We start from the raw sequence: 13,738 nt of genomic DNA on the forward strand, positions 1-13,738 counted from the left end.
GGAAGGAACGCATCATTCAGCCCCCGAAGTAACGAAGGAGGCGAGACCCGCCGTGCCCCCTGGCGTACTTTCTTACAATAGGGATTACTTTTGCTAATAATACATGTAACTGATTGTGCTGGTTTCTCCCCTCTTTTAAAGGCATGAACACCATTTTGGTAAATGTCAAAGACCAGTTTCTTACTTGGTGTATCCCAACATATGCATAAAATAACAAATCTGTGAAAATATTGAATCAAATTGGTCATCGAATTGCAAGAGAATAATGACAGAAAAAACACCATTGTTTGCACAAATCTGTGTGCCTTCAGATGCGTTCAAAAATTTAGATGAAGTCTTTTATTTTTTGAGTAAAAACTACCTCTTTCTCAGAAATCACCTCTTTCTCAAAAACTACATTACATCAGAGGGAGCCGTTTCTCACGATGTTTTATACTACCAAAAGCTCTCCATTGCTCATTACCAAGTAAGTTTTTATGCTAACAATTATTTTGCGTAATAACCAATAGTGTCCAGTCCAGTGCCTTTAAGGAAGAGCAACCCGTTATATTCAGAGATACCACAAGACGAGACTCGAAACAAGAAAGGGACATTTTTAGCTTTTGTAATCTCGTCATTGACGGTTCCCCTGGTCTTTTGAGTTCCAAAATAATTGAAGGTCAAACGCCGGTCTGGCGTTTCCCAAACCGGCTAAAAGAAAAACTGGCAACAACAAAACATTTCAAAAAATGACACAAGGATTTCGAGTCAATCAATGTACTGTGTTGTATAGAAAAAAAAAATATCTCAATTAACACTTATCGATATGCACAATACCATCATTAATTGGGGTTAATTAACAACAACAACAGTGATTTGACTTTCCTTCACTAACTGGTTGACCTAAGAGGCCAAGCTAGACATTTTAACCTGGGGTGGGAGGGCAACAACGGGGGCATTCCACAAAGCCAAGAGAAAACACCATTACAAGAGTGCTGGGCAGGACATAAGCCTGTATAACGTTATAATTTATTAGCTGATGTAAACATTGGTGCCTTTTCATTCTTACGAAAGTAAGGTTGTGGGAAATTATTGTTTAATTTCGAAAAAAAACCAAAGCATATACACGTAGTTGTCTTTGACACCCCCTTTTTGGTGGGGGGGGGGGGGTGGCAAGAGTAAGGGAGAAAGAGTGCTGAGCCGGGGGCAAGTCATCCCCATTAAAACTGAGTGCCTCCATTAAATGACTTGTTCGGAACACACATTTGAAAACATTCATGAAGGACTGTTTGCTAATTACTTTGTTCTTGTGAATTGCTGCAACACAAAACAACACCTCTTCCCAAACAAACACATTACATTACTTTAGAATAACACCAACACAACATAAACTGATGAAAACTTGCCAGTAATATAAAAGATGCCAGTGAGTCGTCACTTTGATGTAAATACCTTTATCTCGATTCCAAGAAGGTGACAAACATACACTTAAACCAATGTCTTCCTTATTTATTTGTCATTACTACTTTTCCCGTGCTGATTGCAGTGACATAGACGCCCTCAATGTCTGAGGTCAACCATGGCTTGTTCGAAAGGGCAACATTTTGGTAACTGTTCGAAGTGTCAGCAACTGTTGTTCAAGATGTCTGCTGCCGGTGGGCAATAAAAGCCCCTGACGAGGGCGATACGTCTAGCGCCTAGAGAGACGTCTAGCGCCTAGGGAGGCACGCGTCACTTTTGAGGGACAATTTGATACCTTCTTGACACAACACTTATGTTGTCAAACCATGTTTTTTCTACCTCTATGGTCGACACGAAATTGGCCCCTTTCTCTTTGGTTGGCCCAAGGGTCAACTTTTGACAAGCACAACATTGAATTCGTGTGACAATAACGATCGAGCTATAAAGCAATTTGACAACCTTCGGCGTTTTGCTGTAGCTACCTACTTTCACCATGACAAAACAACAATGTTGACAAATGAGTGCTTGTTAAGCGAAAATAGCCAAACCCTGTACAATTTGTAACTAAACATATAAGTTTTATCCCATGTTTATCATCATTGTTGCAGTTTATTGAAAATTTCGTAGCATAACAAGTGTTGGCAAACTATAACAGATCCAATATTGTAAGAAAGTTTTATTTGAATATTGTAAGAAAGTTTTATTTGAAGCACCCCAAAACAACATGACAATTGTAACAGCATGTGGGAAAATTACTTCTTTAAATGGCTGATAGTTAATGTGTATTGTTATAGGCATAACATGGGAGGGGCAATAATTGTTTGAATCACTATTGTTGGAATGTCCCGTCAGGCATTTGGGCTATTAAGCTTTTGTAATGGGTGTCGTAGGGCGCACTATAAAACGAAAGGATAAAAACAAAATAACATCCACAACAAGCAACGCCCGACACGCAGACTCCCATTTCTTCAATTCTCCGAGAAGACTTTGTCCTCCCCTTTGTTCTTCATATTGTTTTGTACACACAATCCAGCCGAGGACACCCTCGGTTTCTGCTCAACAAACCAGGGTACGATTTGACAAAGAGGCAATCAAGAGTGATCTTGAAGGCACTGGACACCTTTGGTAATAATGTCAAACTGGACACCTTTGGTAATAATGCCAAAAGTTAATTTATAAAATTGCGGGTATAGTAGACGCGCTGAAAACTTGTTCATATTAACTATATAAATCTTTGATAGAACGCTGACTGAAAATGGCACTCTACAAAATGCATACACTCAGTCAAATAGGACCAATACAAAATATCCAATCATAAAGTTCTAAAAGCCCTGCTGATGGCCATGGTGACGTACAGCCCATCTCCTTGAGTTTGCCAAGCAGTTTGTCTCCACTCTGCTCAACCTGACAAGAGAAAATAACCACCCATACGAGTATTATCCGATCAGTAAATACACATCTATCAAAAAAAGACTAGAGCTGAGAGTGAGAGGCTGGTTTCGCTGTGAGTTGATGAACAGCAAGCGGGGAGTAAAACAAACAGACTTCATTAAAGGAACACGTTGCCTTGGATCGGTCGAGTTGGTCTTTGAAAAGCGTTTGAAACAGTTTTTTATGAAAAGCATATGGTTGGAAAGATGTTGTTAAAGTAAAATACAATGATCCACACAAACATGCCTCGAAATTGCACGGTTTTCCTTTTAACTCGTCGATTAACACCCTTGGCCATTTATGGGAGTCAAATTTTTGACTCCCATAAATGGCCGACGTGTTAGTTCGCACAGTAAATAGAAAACCACGCAATTTCGAAGCAAACTTGTGTGGATCATTGTATTCTACTTTTAAAACATCTTTCCAACCAGATGCATTTTATAAAAAACGGTTACAAACGCTTTTTATAGACCAACTCGTCCGATCCTAGCCAACGTGTTCCTTTAAACAGCGCCATCATTACACGTAAAGGTTTGAAGAGTTACGCACTGCCGCTGTGTTTTCAAGGGGCAGGCTTTCTACTTTCAGGAGAGATTATCATATATACAACCATGTTTCACATTATTTTGTCTTTAAAGGCAGTGGAGATGGACACTATTGGTAATTACTCAACATAATTATTAGCATAAAACCTTACTTGGTGACGAGTAATGGGGAGATGTTGACGGTACAAAACATTGTGAGAAACGGCTCCCTCTGAAGTGACGTAGTTTTCGAGAAAAAAATAATTTTCCACGAATTTGATTTCGAGACCTCAGATTTAGAATTTGAGGTCTCAAAATCAAGCATATGAAAGCACACAACTTCGTGTGACAAGGGTGTTTTCTCTTTCCATATCATCTCCAAACGTTGATGACCAATTGAGCTCAAATTTTCACAGGTTTGTTATTTTATGCATAATGTTCAAATAAACTAATTGAGAAGACTGGTCTTTGACAATAACCAATAGTGTCCAAGGTCTTTAAGCCGTATCTGATTTGACGGCCATACCATAGAATCCACCAAATTGGAATTTAAATTTCAAGTATTTTTTATACTGATGAATAAAACAATTCAGTTCAACTCATTTCAATACTTCAACACATTTTACGCAAATATGTAGAAAAACGATTTTTAAATAAGCTTTAATGGACATACCTTTTCACATAGATCATTTTTCCCTAAGATACTTTTCAGAGAGAAGAACAAAATAATTTAACGAAATTTGTGGAAGACACATATTATTTTGACGACAGTTTTAAACTTTTATAATCCCTGGGCTACTCCTGGTCAATATGTTTTTATTGTGCTTAGATGAAAACTGTAAACAAATAAAATGTTTAATAAAACGATTATTTAAAATCCTGAACTGAAAAACAGAAATGTTCATGTCGTTAAAATTGTATTAGATTCCATCGTTGTGGTGGATTTGTTCAATGGTTGGTTTCAAAAACGTTTTCTATAATTTCATTCAGCTTCATTGTTAGGATTTAATTGTAAAAAAATTATATTTATCATAGTTTTTCTCCATCCATCGAGCGAGAGATACCAGTGGTTTACAATTCTGCCATTTGCATATTTGTGGGTTCGAACCCCGTTTATGCCACCATTTATGACCCACGGGTCTTTGATCAAGGCAAATCATTCGTGACTAAATTGTCTTTTTTTGTGTATTGAACGTTTTAAACTTTTGAGGTTTTCTGAATTAGGTCGTTAAAAGTCGCTTCCCTAAAAATCTTACTTGCTGAGGTGCTGTAGTTTTGAGAAATGAGTAAAACAAGTCACGAAAACTATTTCAGCATGTAAAAATATACTTTATTGTTTTACCAATTTCTCAAAAACTACATCACCTCAGCAAGTAATATTTTAAGGTACGCTTTCTACTATCATTATCTTCAAATTGTGTCAGTTTAATATAAATCTGTGGACATTATAGTTTGGGTTACAAAAAGTACCCATATCCTTTAAATAAACTCTCCATAAAAATTTAAAGGCTCACAGATGCGCTCTAAATTTTATCTCTCTTTGAACCATTGTTTGTAGTTGTTTGAGAGTATCACAGATTAATAAATGGAACATTTGGAATAAAATCAATGTCAACGGTTTGCATCTAAACACTGAAGTGTCTGTCTTTCTAGTGTGTTGCCATAGGACCAAGCACGTTATTAATTATAACTTGTGGTTTATTAGAACAATTCAATTTGGCTGCCGAAGGCAAAGTTAAATTAAACAAACAACATTAATTCAAAAATCTTAGACAGGATTGTGAGACGGTGGAAGATGCAAAGTAATGAATAAATTATAAAAAAAAAAAAAAAAAATAGGTTGAAAATGTAAAACCGGTATTAATACATTTTTTTTAAAGGCAGCTTTTCACAGAACAATAAACAAGATTGGATAATATTGCCACCACTTTTTCACTCATTTTTACTAAAGGGGTATCTCATTGAGGTAAATTAGATACTATACTTATTTAAAACAGGGGGAAAACATCACCTTTTGTTTCGTGTCCGTCGGATTTTCCATTGGACGAAGTGACTTAAACAACTTCCTAGCAATTGCCACTCGCCGTGAAAATCGTGCAAACCTCGGCACGAGCTTCGAAGCGGTCGTCTCATTAACAAGGGGGAGGGACTCTCTCTTTGCCCGGTGCTTGCTGGTCGCACGGGGGGCAAGAGCCTTCCCGTCGCTGCTTCTTCTCCGTGGACCCTGGCCATCTCCAGAGGGGTTGGAGACGTTAGACGGCCGTCCCCCGTCGCGTAGGTCCGGCAGGATATCCGGGACTGACTTGGTTTTGGGCCTGCTGGGGCCCGAGGCGCACGTACCACCGCAGGCTCCATCAACCGGTGGAAGTTTCAAAAACTTATCAATCCCTTTAGCAGCCATTTTTCTAAGGTTTCAAAAAACCTGAGCCGCTGTTTGGGATCATCTTTCTGTTTATGAACACCACCCCACCAACACACAACATTCGAGCATGTGTCCGTCACTATTTACTCAGCTTGGCATCAGAGATGTATTGAAAAGGTCTTTTGGTTTATTATAAACCACTTCTGGTGCTTCAAAATAAGTGTTGCCCAAATAATAGACTACAATGGCCGCGTGATAGTCCGCTCAGGTAATGGATTCTTATGTTGTGTGCAATTGTTGTCCACATAACTCCAAACACACCAAATTGAATCAACAGAAACACAACAAAAACAAAACGAGAGTAAATTTGACTACTATTTATGCGGCGTAACCAAGGCGATTTGCCTCACCCTAGATTAGGTGAGAGCCAGGTCGGCATATTTGGACAAAATACGATGTTAGGCGGATTTTCGGTATCACCGTGTAAATAACTATTCTCGAAAACGGTCAGAAAAACACTGTCTATAAATAGGCACTTCTCAAAGCCACCACTACTCACAAAAAGAGATTCTTACATAAGGTCACCGCAAACCTTACATCTTTTGGTATGTACAGCCAGGAGAACTGGAACATCTTTTTCTTGTTTTCACGAATGGGTGAACATGTTCAACAGAGAGTTATGTCCGTCCCCCATCCCTCGAAACATTTACCCATCTGAAGCAGAACAAATGTCGCCCTCTTTTGTTCCGTTGACTAAAGAAGCTTCTTAAAATAACATTCCAGGGTTGACATCCATCTCAATGGAAACAATCTTGCTTTTCATGGAGAGACTTTTGGCTAATTGTGGGGGTCATCATTTACACCCCATTCAGACCTCATCACCTTCTGCTCAATGGGACCACGGAGGACGGAGCAAGAAGTTCCGACCATAATAACCACTCAATAAGGCGCTGGACATTGTTGGTAATCTTTGTTAGCACAAAAACTTACTTGGTAACAAGCAATGGATAGCTGTTGAAAGTATCAAACATTGTGAGAAACGGCTCCCTCTATAAAGTGACGTGATTTTCGAGAAAGAAGTAATTTTCCACGAATTTGGTTTCGAGACCTCACCTCATCTAGAATTTGAGGTCTCGAAATCAAGCATCTGAAAGCACACAACTTTGTGTGACAAGGGTGGTTTGTCTTCCATTATTATCGCAATTTCGACGACCAATTGAGTTCAAATTTGTACAGAATTGATATTTTGTGCATATGTTAAGATACACCAAGTGAGAAGACTGTTCTTTGACAATTCTTAAAGGTGTACAGTGTCTTTAACGATGTGGAATTCCGGTTTACAGTAAAGAGCACAGTGTACCATCATCATGCGATCCTTTCAAATGTCATTTTGTTCTTTAAAGGCACTGGACACCTTTAGCAGTGTCAAAGAACAATATTCTCACTTGGTGGTGTATCCCAACATATGCATAAAATAACAAATCTGCGAAATTTAGGACTGGTCAACGAAGTTGCATGCAAGAGAATAATGAAAGTAAAAAGACACCTGATGCGCAAATTAATGTGCGTGCTTTCAGATGTCTAATAAAAGAGGGCTTCATGTCAGGTGTCCTAGGTAGGGAAATGAGGAAGATTCAGAAGAGGGCGCTATCATAAGAAGTTTGTACACAGTTTGCCATATGGGGCAGAATATCCTGTCACACAGGCGAGGTCTTCTATTATTTGAGTGAAATTTTACCTCTTTCCGCAAAACTACCTTTAACTTCAGGGAGCCGTTTCTCACAATGTTTTATACAGTCAACATCTCTCCATTGCTAGTTATCAAGTAAGTTTTTAGGCTAACAACTTATTTGAGAAATTACCAATTGATAGATAGTGATCAGTGCCTTTGCACTCTCGAGACACAAAATTGAAAAATGATGGGTTTGTGATTTAATAAATCAAATTCGATAAAGGAATAAAGCACAATACAAAAGTTAACAATTATGTGAATCAGACAAACCTTTTTTATTCCCAAAGTTTAAAAAATAACATTTGACAAACGTCAAGAGTTTCACTTTGAAAATGCTGCATATTAATCGATCATGACTTACTAGTTTGGTTCTACATGTCTTATGTACACCACAACACACACACACACGAAAATAAGTAAGAAGTTTGCGCTTCACTGCATATGGCCAATGGACATAGGGTTCAGAATGACATGGAGTTCAAAGGTCAATCTCACCTAGGGACCAACTTCATGGCCCTGGGCAAATTACATAAAGCATGTAAGCACAGAAACTTGCTAAGCACAGGAAAATATTGCTCAGCAAAAACAGGTTACCAGCCAACATTCCATAAAGTTTACATTGTTGTGACTGGTGCCCCACTCATTTTTTTGCTTAGCAAATACATTTGTTAAGCAGCTTTATGAAATTGAGCCCTGCTTACCGCAGGATTCTGCGCTTATGACATACTGCAAAGTATAAAGCTTGGCCCAATTCCAGAAAGCCTGAAGCATCAATACTTGCTAACCAGAGCAATATATCGCTTAGCAGAAATAGGTTACCAGCCAAAATAACATATAGTTTACATTGATGCAACTGGTACTCAACTCAATTCTTGCTTAGCAAAGTATCCTGTTAAAGGCACTGTTTACGTTTGGTAATTGTCAAAGACCAGTGTTCTCACTTGGTGTATCCCATCATAAGTATAAAATAACAAGCCTGTGAAAATTTAGGCTCAATCGGTCATCAAAGTTGCGAGAAAATAATTAGAGAAACAACACCCTTGTTGGAAGAATTTGCGTGCTTTCAGATAGGAATAAAAGACTTCTAGCTAGAAGTTTTGTACTATTATTATAGGGAGAAATTATTTCTTTCTCAAAAACTACGTTACTTCAGAGGGAGTCGGTTCCCACAATGTTTTATACTATCGACAGCTCTCCAATGCGTGTTACCAAGTCAGTTTTTAAGTTAATATTTTTTTTGAGTAATTACCAAACGTGTACCTTCCCTTTAAGCAAAATCAGCTGCTTAACAACTTTATGTGCCCCACTCATTGTTTGCTAAGCCAAGATACTCTCTAAAAAGTATTTTCTGCTAAACAGCTTTATGAAAGTGGGCAAAGGTACCTCGCTTCTCTCCAACTGATCAAAATGTGCTGACTGTTCATAGACAATAAATTGTTCTTACAGCATTTTGGGCACAATATCAATGTTGGTAGGCCCACTCACAACCAGTCCTCCATGTCAACCTGGTCAAACATTACCGTTTCAGAAAATCCGCGTTTTTTGCGGTCAGGCGTTCAGCCAGTTTCTTACGCGGCATCACCTATGCAGGGAACCATTAAATACAAGCGCCATTAAAGCTACACCTTTTAATACACACCCCCTCAAAATTCCCCTGAAAAAGGGTGAACAACCGATACACTGTACAGTTAAAATGCTGATTATTAAAAATGCTTTGAATGCATTTACTTTTAATACACAGCAGTCATCAACAATGTATAGGACTGTATCCCAAATTAGGCCCATTTATGTACAAGTAAATCAAGTCTAGCTGAAATAAAACCCTTGCATTACGCACAACGCTACATGGACGCTGAACTCTAGCGCACATTTTTTACGCACAAAGAACAGCTATTGTCCAATCATTTGCCTCATTGAAGGCGCTTTTTCACCCCTAGTGAGGGCGGGTTTTTTACCCCAGTGAGGGCGCTTTTTTACTCCAGGGAGCGTGTACCGTCACATGCAAGGGGCTATGCAGTCTCCATGAAGAAGCTATAATCATGCTACACAAAGCTCACTCTATTGGACATTCTCTCAATTGCCTTAACCATGCCAAAATATTGCCACGATGCCACAAACCTTTCAATTTCATCACCATGAACAAATACACACCTTGCAACCAAAGTTAGTATAAACTTGATTTTTATACTGATCAATATCTAGTCATTAATTTCTTCACGCATTGAAACAGTAGCATATTTGGCAGTATATTTGGCCCTGTGGTTGATAATGAAAACATGCATATACTGGTGTTAAAGAGTTTGGGGTCAAAACCCATGATCTAAAAATGTCAAGCTTGTTTTGATTGGCTTAATCTCTTTTGAGCATATTCTTTTAGCCAATGGCAGGCTTCGTCTTAATCACCTGAATCGACTTTTTCCTGCATTAATCTTTTGAGAGCATGAAATGATGAACCTGTTTCATTCAACTTACTTGTCACTGTCCATATAACCAACACCAATTGAATTAGTTTGTATCACCCTTTGCAACAGAGCTTCGTATAATACTCTTTTATAAAGAAAAAACCTAAAAACTTCTTTATTCACTAAACTACATGTAAATATACAAATTCCAAAATAAAACCTGTTCATTATTATACTAAACAAATCTAAAACTTAATCGGCACACTGCAATAATACAAACAAAAAATGCCAACAAAAACTCCAAAGCTAAATCGAACGCCATTTTTAAAAGTCAAATTCGATTGATGTCCGGAAAAAACATCACAGTGCAACATTGCAGTCAAGTGTGGCACACGATTCGCTTCAGATAAGTCTTAATTATACATTTACAATTTACACAATTAAGTTGTATAAGAAACTAGAACATATATACAACGTACATTTCTAGAAATGTCCATCTACAATCTATCTACATCTATGATTTTGAGGTTTATATACAATTGGGTTTTTCTGTACACTTTTCCCCAAAAAGGATGGTTTGCTTCAAAAAGACTACGGCTATTTTGTGTACATCACCTCTTTGGTGTCAATATCACACAACAACAGCTTTGGGGCAAACAAAGTCCCCGTTAGAAGCTGGAAACAGCCGTTGGTTATTAAGAAAGCAACGTTATGCTGAAGAAGAAAAAAAAACTCTAATAAAATGTGAAGTTCTTTTCGTGAACATCTTTGCAACCCAACTTATCTAAGCACATTTATAAGCTAATAAAATCACTGATACATATAAATAGATTAAACAACACACATTAAAACGCGAAGAGATTAATATCAAGACTTTTTCAGCTGGATTTACGAGCTGCGTTTTACTTCTACATTAAGGCTTGAAATAGAAAGCTTTTCTAGTTTTAAACTGATTTCTTCAATCAAAAAACCCCAAATGCAAGAATTCAAACTACTAACAACAAGTAAATTAGTAAAATAAGTAAGACATTTTTGTTTACCTTTCCAAAAGAAAATGGGGCTTTATATACATTTATATATTATTCATCTAGAAACACAGAGCACACAAAACAGAAGATATTTACATATACACTTTCTCAAATAGAGAAAACCTTTTCAACAAAATGGGTGATAACCTTTGGATGTATACCTCCGAGTTAATTCAACTTCTTTGTATTGTTCCTTTATACTTGCCCACCAGAACAAAACATCATAATAATTTACGGAGTTATCTGCAAAAATAAATTGTAATACTAATTTTCTCTAATACTATTTTAATACTAACTCAGACATCCAACCCAAATAATTTTTTTCTTCTATATTTACATTTTTGTCCCTCAAAAAAAAAAAATCTCTCAAACATTCAAAGAAATTTCCTTCATTGTTACACTGAAGATATATATTTGAAGGGAAATCATAATTTGTAAATTAGGGTGTCTTTTTATTGTTTGTTTTTTAAGGTTGATTTTTGCTTTTTGTTTTATTCTATTTTCCTTTTTTTTTCTTTTCTTTTTTTTTCCTCTCTTTTTTTTTACATATAATTTTTGTTCATATGTAATACATAGATCTAACTCAGTATATGGTTTTCAATTAATTTGACAAAATGTCAGTAAAAAAAAAAAAAAAATCTACAATCTTTATAGGGAATATCTACACTTCTACATTGTCAGTGATTAATTTTTGTACACAGCCAATTAGCATAATGTACAAAGAGTAAAGTTCAAAGATCATTCAGAAAAAGGCAAACGATGCTTTAGTCCTGAGTAACCTATTATTGTTTATATATTTTTGTTTGCATCTATAAGTCCTTTTAAATGAGACACCACAAATCTAAGTAAAACAGCAAACGGGTAAAGGATTAAGAATTGAAAATGAGGGGGGGGGGGGTTCAGAGGGAAATTAACATATTAAATGGTCAAATGACAACTTTACAAAATCTATACTGTTTGTTACCCAAAAACTACAGATGGTTCTGTTAAATTCTTATTGCATCATTTTATTGTGTAAAAGCCAGGGTCAACTACCGACCTCTTTAAATATTAATAGGGATGGGGACGGGGGTACCCTATACATTTATTGACAGAACCGTCATCTCTATTATGGAACTAAAGGGTACACCTAAATCCCACAAAATTATCTCAAAATGAAAGTGTGAAGATGAAATTTTAAAGTAAATGTGGAAATTTCACAAAGACGATACACATCGTCTTACTTTTGTAACCATAGAGCAGATATAAACAGCAGCTTTATTTTTTAATCTTTTTTTGTTTTAACAATATATAAATATGTATTTTTTGTATTATGCCAGCTGTTTTACATACTTTGTGATTTGTTGCCTTGACCCATTGAAATGATAGTTACATGTGAGCCAATGAAGTGTATAGCCATGTCCAAATGGGTGCCTACAGCTAGGGCTCCATCAAATTTCTGCATCAATATACGACGAAATATAGGCCAGCCTTAGCAACACCCTTAGCAACAGACGCAGCCATAACTAACACCAATTCGGATACGGCCATACACTGATTTTGGAGCTCCCTATGGACCCCATTGCCAACAACAAGTTGTGAACATAGAAATCATTTGAACATAAAATCCTATCGTTCTAAAATCCTGGAGTTCCAACATGGCCAACCACTGGCTCCATAACTCTCAAACTGAATGATGACTGCTCTATAACCTGTCACCCCTATGCTCCAACACCCCTATGCTCCGACACCCCTATGCTCCGACACCCCTATGCTCCGACACCCCTATGCTCCAAAACCACTATGCTCTGATAACCCCTTGCAATCTACACATATGGGTTAAAGTGAGGGCCAGGGTTAGGGTTAGGGACATACAAGGGGTGTGGGAACATAAGGTTGTGGGAACATTTAACAGGCATGATATTTGGTCGTTGGGAAAAAAAAAGTAGGAAAATTGTATTGAGTAATGGGTTGAGTTACTCTACAGTCAGGTGTAGGCATTAAAGACACTGAACACTATTGGTAATTGTCAAAGACTAATTTTCTTACTTGGTGTATCTCAACATATGCATAAAATAGCAAACCTGTGAAAATTTGAGCTCAATCGGTCGTCGAAGTTGCGCGATAATAATGAAAGAAAAAACACCCTTGTCACATGTTGTTGTGCGCTTTCAGATGCTTGATTTCGAGACCTCAAATCCTAAATCTGAGGTCTCGAAATCAAATTCGTGGAAAATTACTTATTTCTCAAAAAACACGTTACTTCAGAGGGAGCCGTATTAAACTATCAATAGCTCCCCATTACTTGTTACAAAGTAAGGTTTTATGCTAATAATTATTTTGAGTAATTACCAATAGTGTCCACTGCCTTTAATAGACTTTTCAGGCTATTTAATTACAATTTTCTAACCTTTTCCAAGGGCCCAAAAATTGGAAATCAGACTAAAGTAGGGAGAATATCACGCCTGCTAATACGTTTGTAACCTCCTCAATAGTGCAGAACAGTCGTTTGTAACAGACAGTGAGCCTTTCCCACTTTCCAATTAATACTGTCTTTGTATATATTTCGTTTGTTTGTTATTTCTTTTTCTTACAAATTACACGTTACATCTTTACATATTTATATAGAATATTTACATATTTTTGTACATGCATATTATGTGTGCAAATTCTAGCAGTATCAATGGGAAATTACCCTACCCCTACCACCTCCCCCCCCCCCCAACCAAAAAGCACATGAAATCCTGGGGTCTGCTATTTTATCTCACAAGACCACAAAATTCTCACAAAACAAAAACACACTTTACAACTATAGAAATACAACTTTTTCTTTTGATGAT

This window comes from Asterias rubens, chromosome 7 (genome assembly GCF_902459465.1).
Source record: "Asterias rubens chromosome 7, eAstRub1.3, whole genome shotgun sequence".
Classification (NCBI taxonomy): Eukaryota; Metazoa; Echinodermata; class Asteroidea; order Forcipulatida; family Asteriidae; genus Asterias; species Asterias rubens.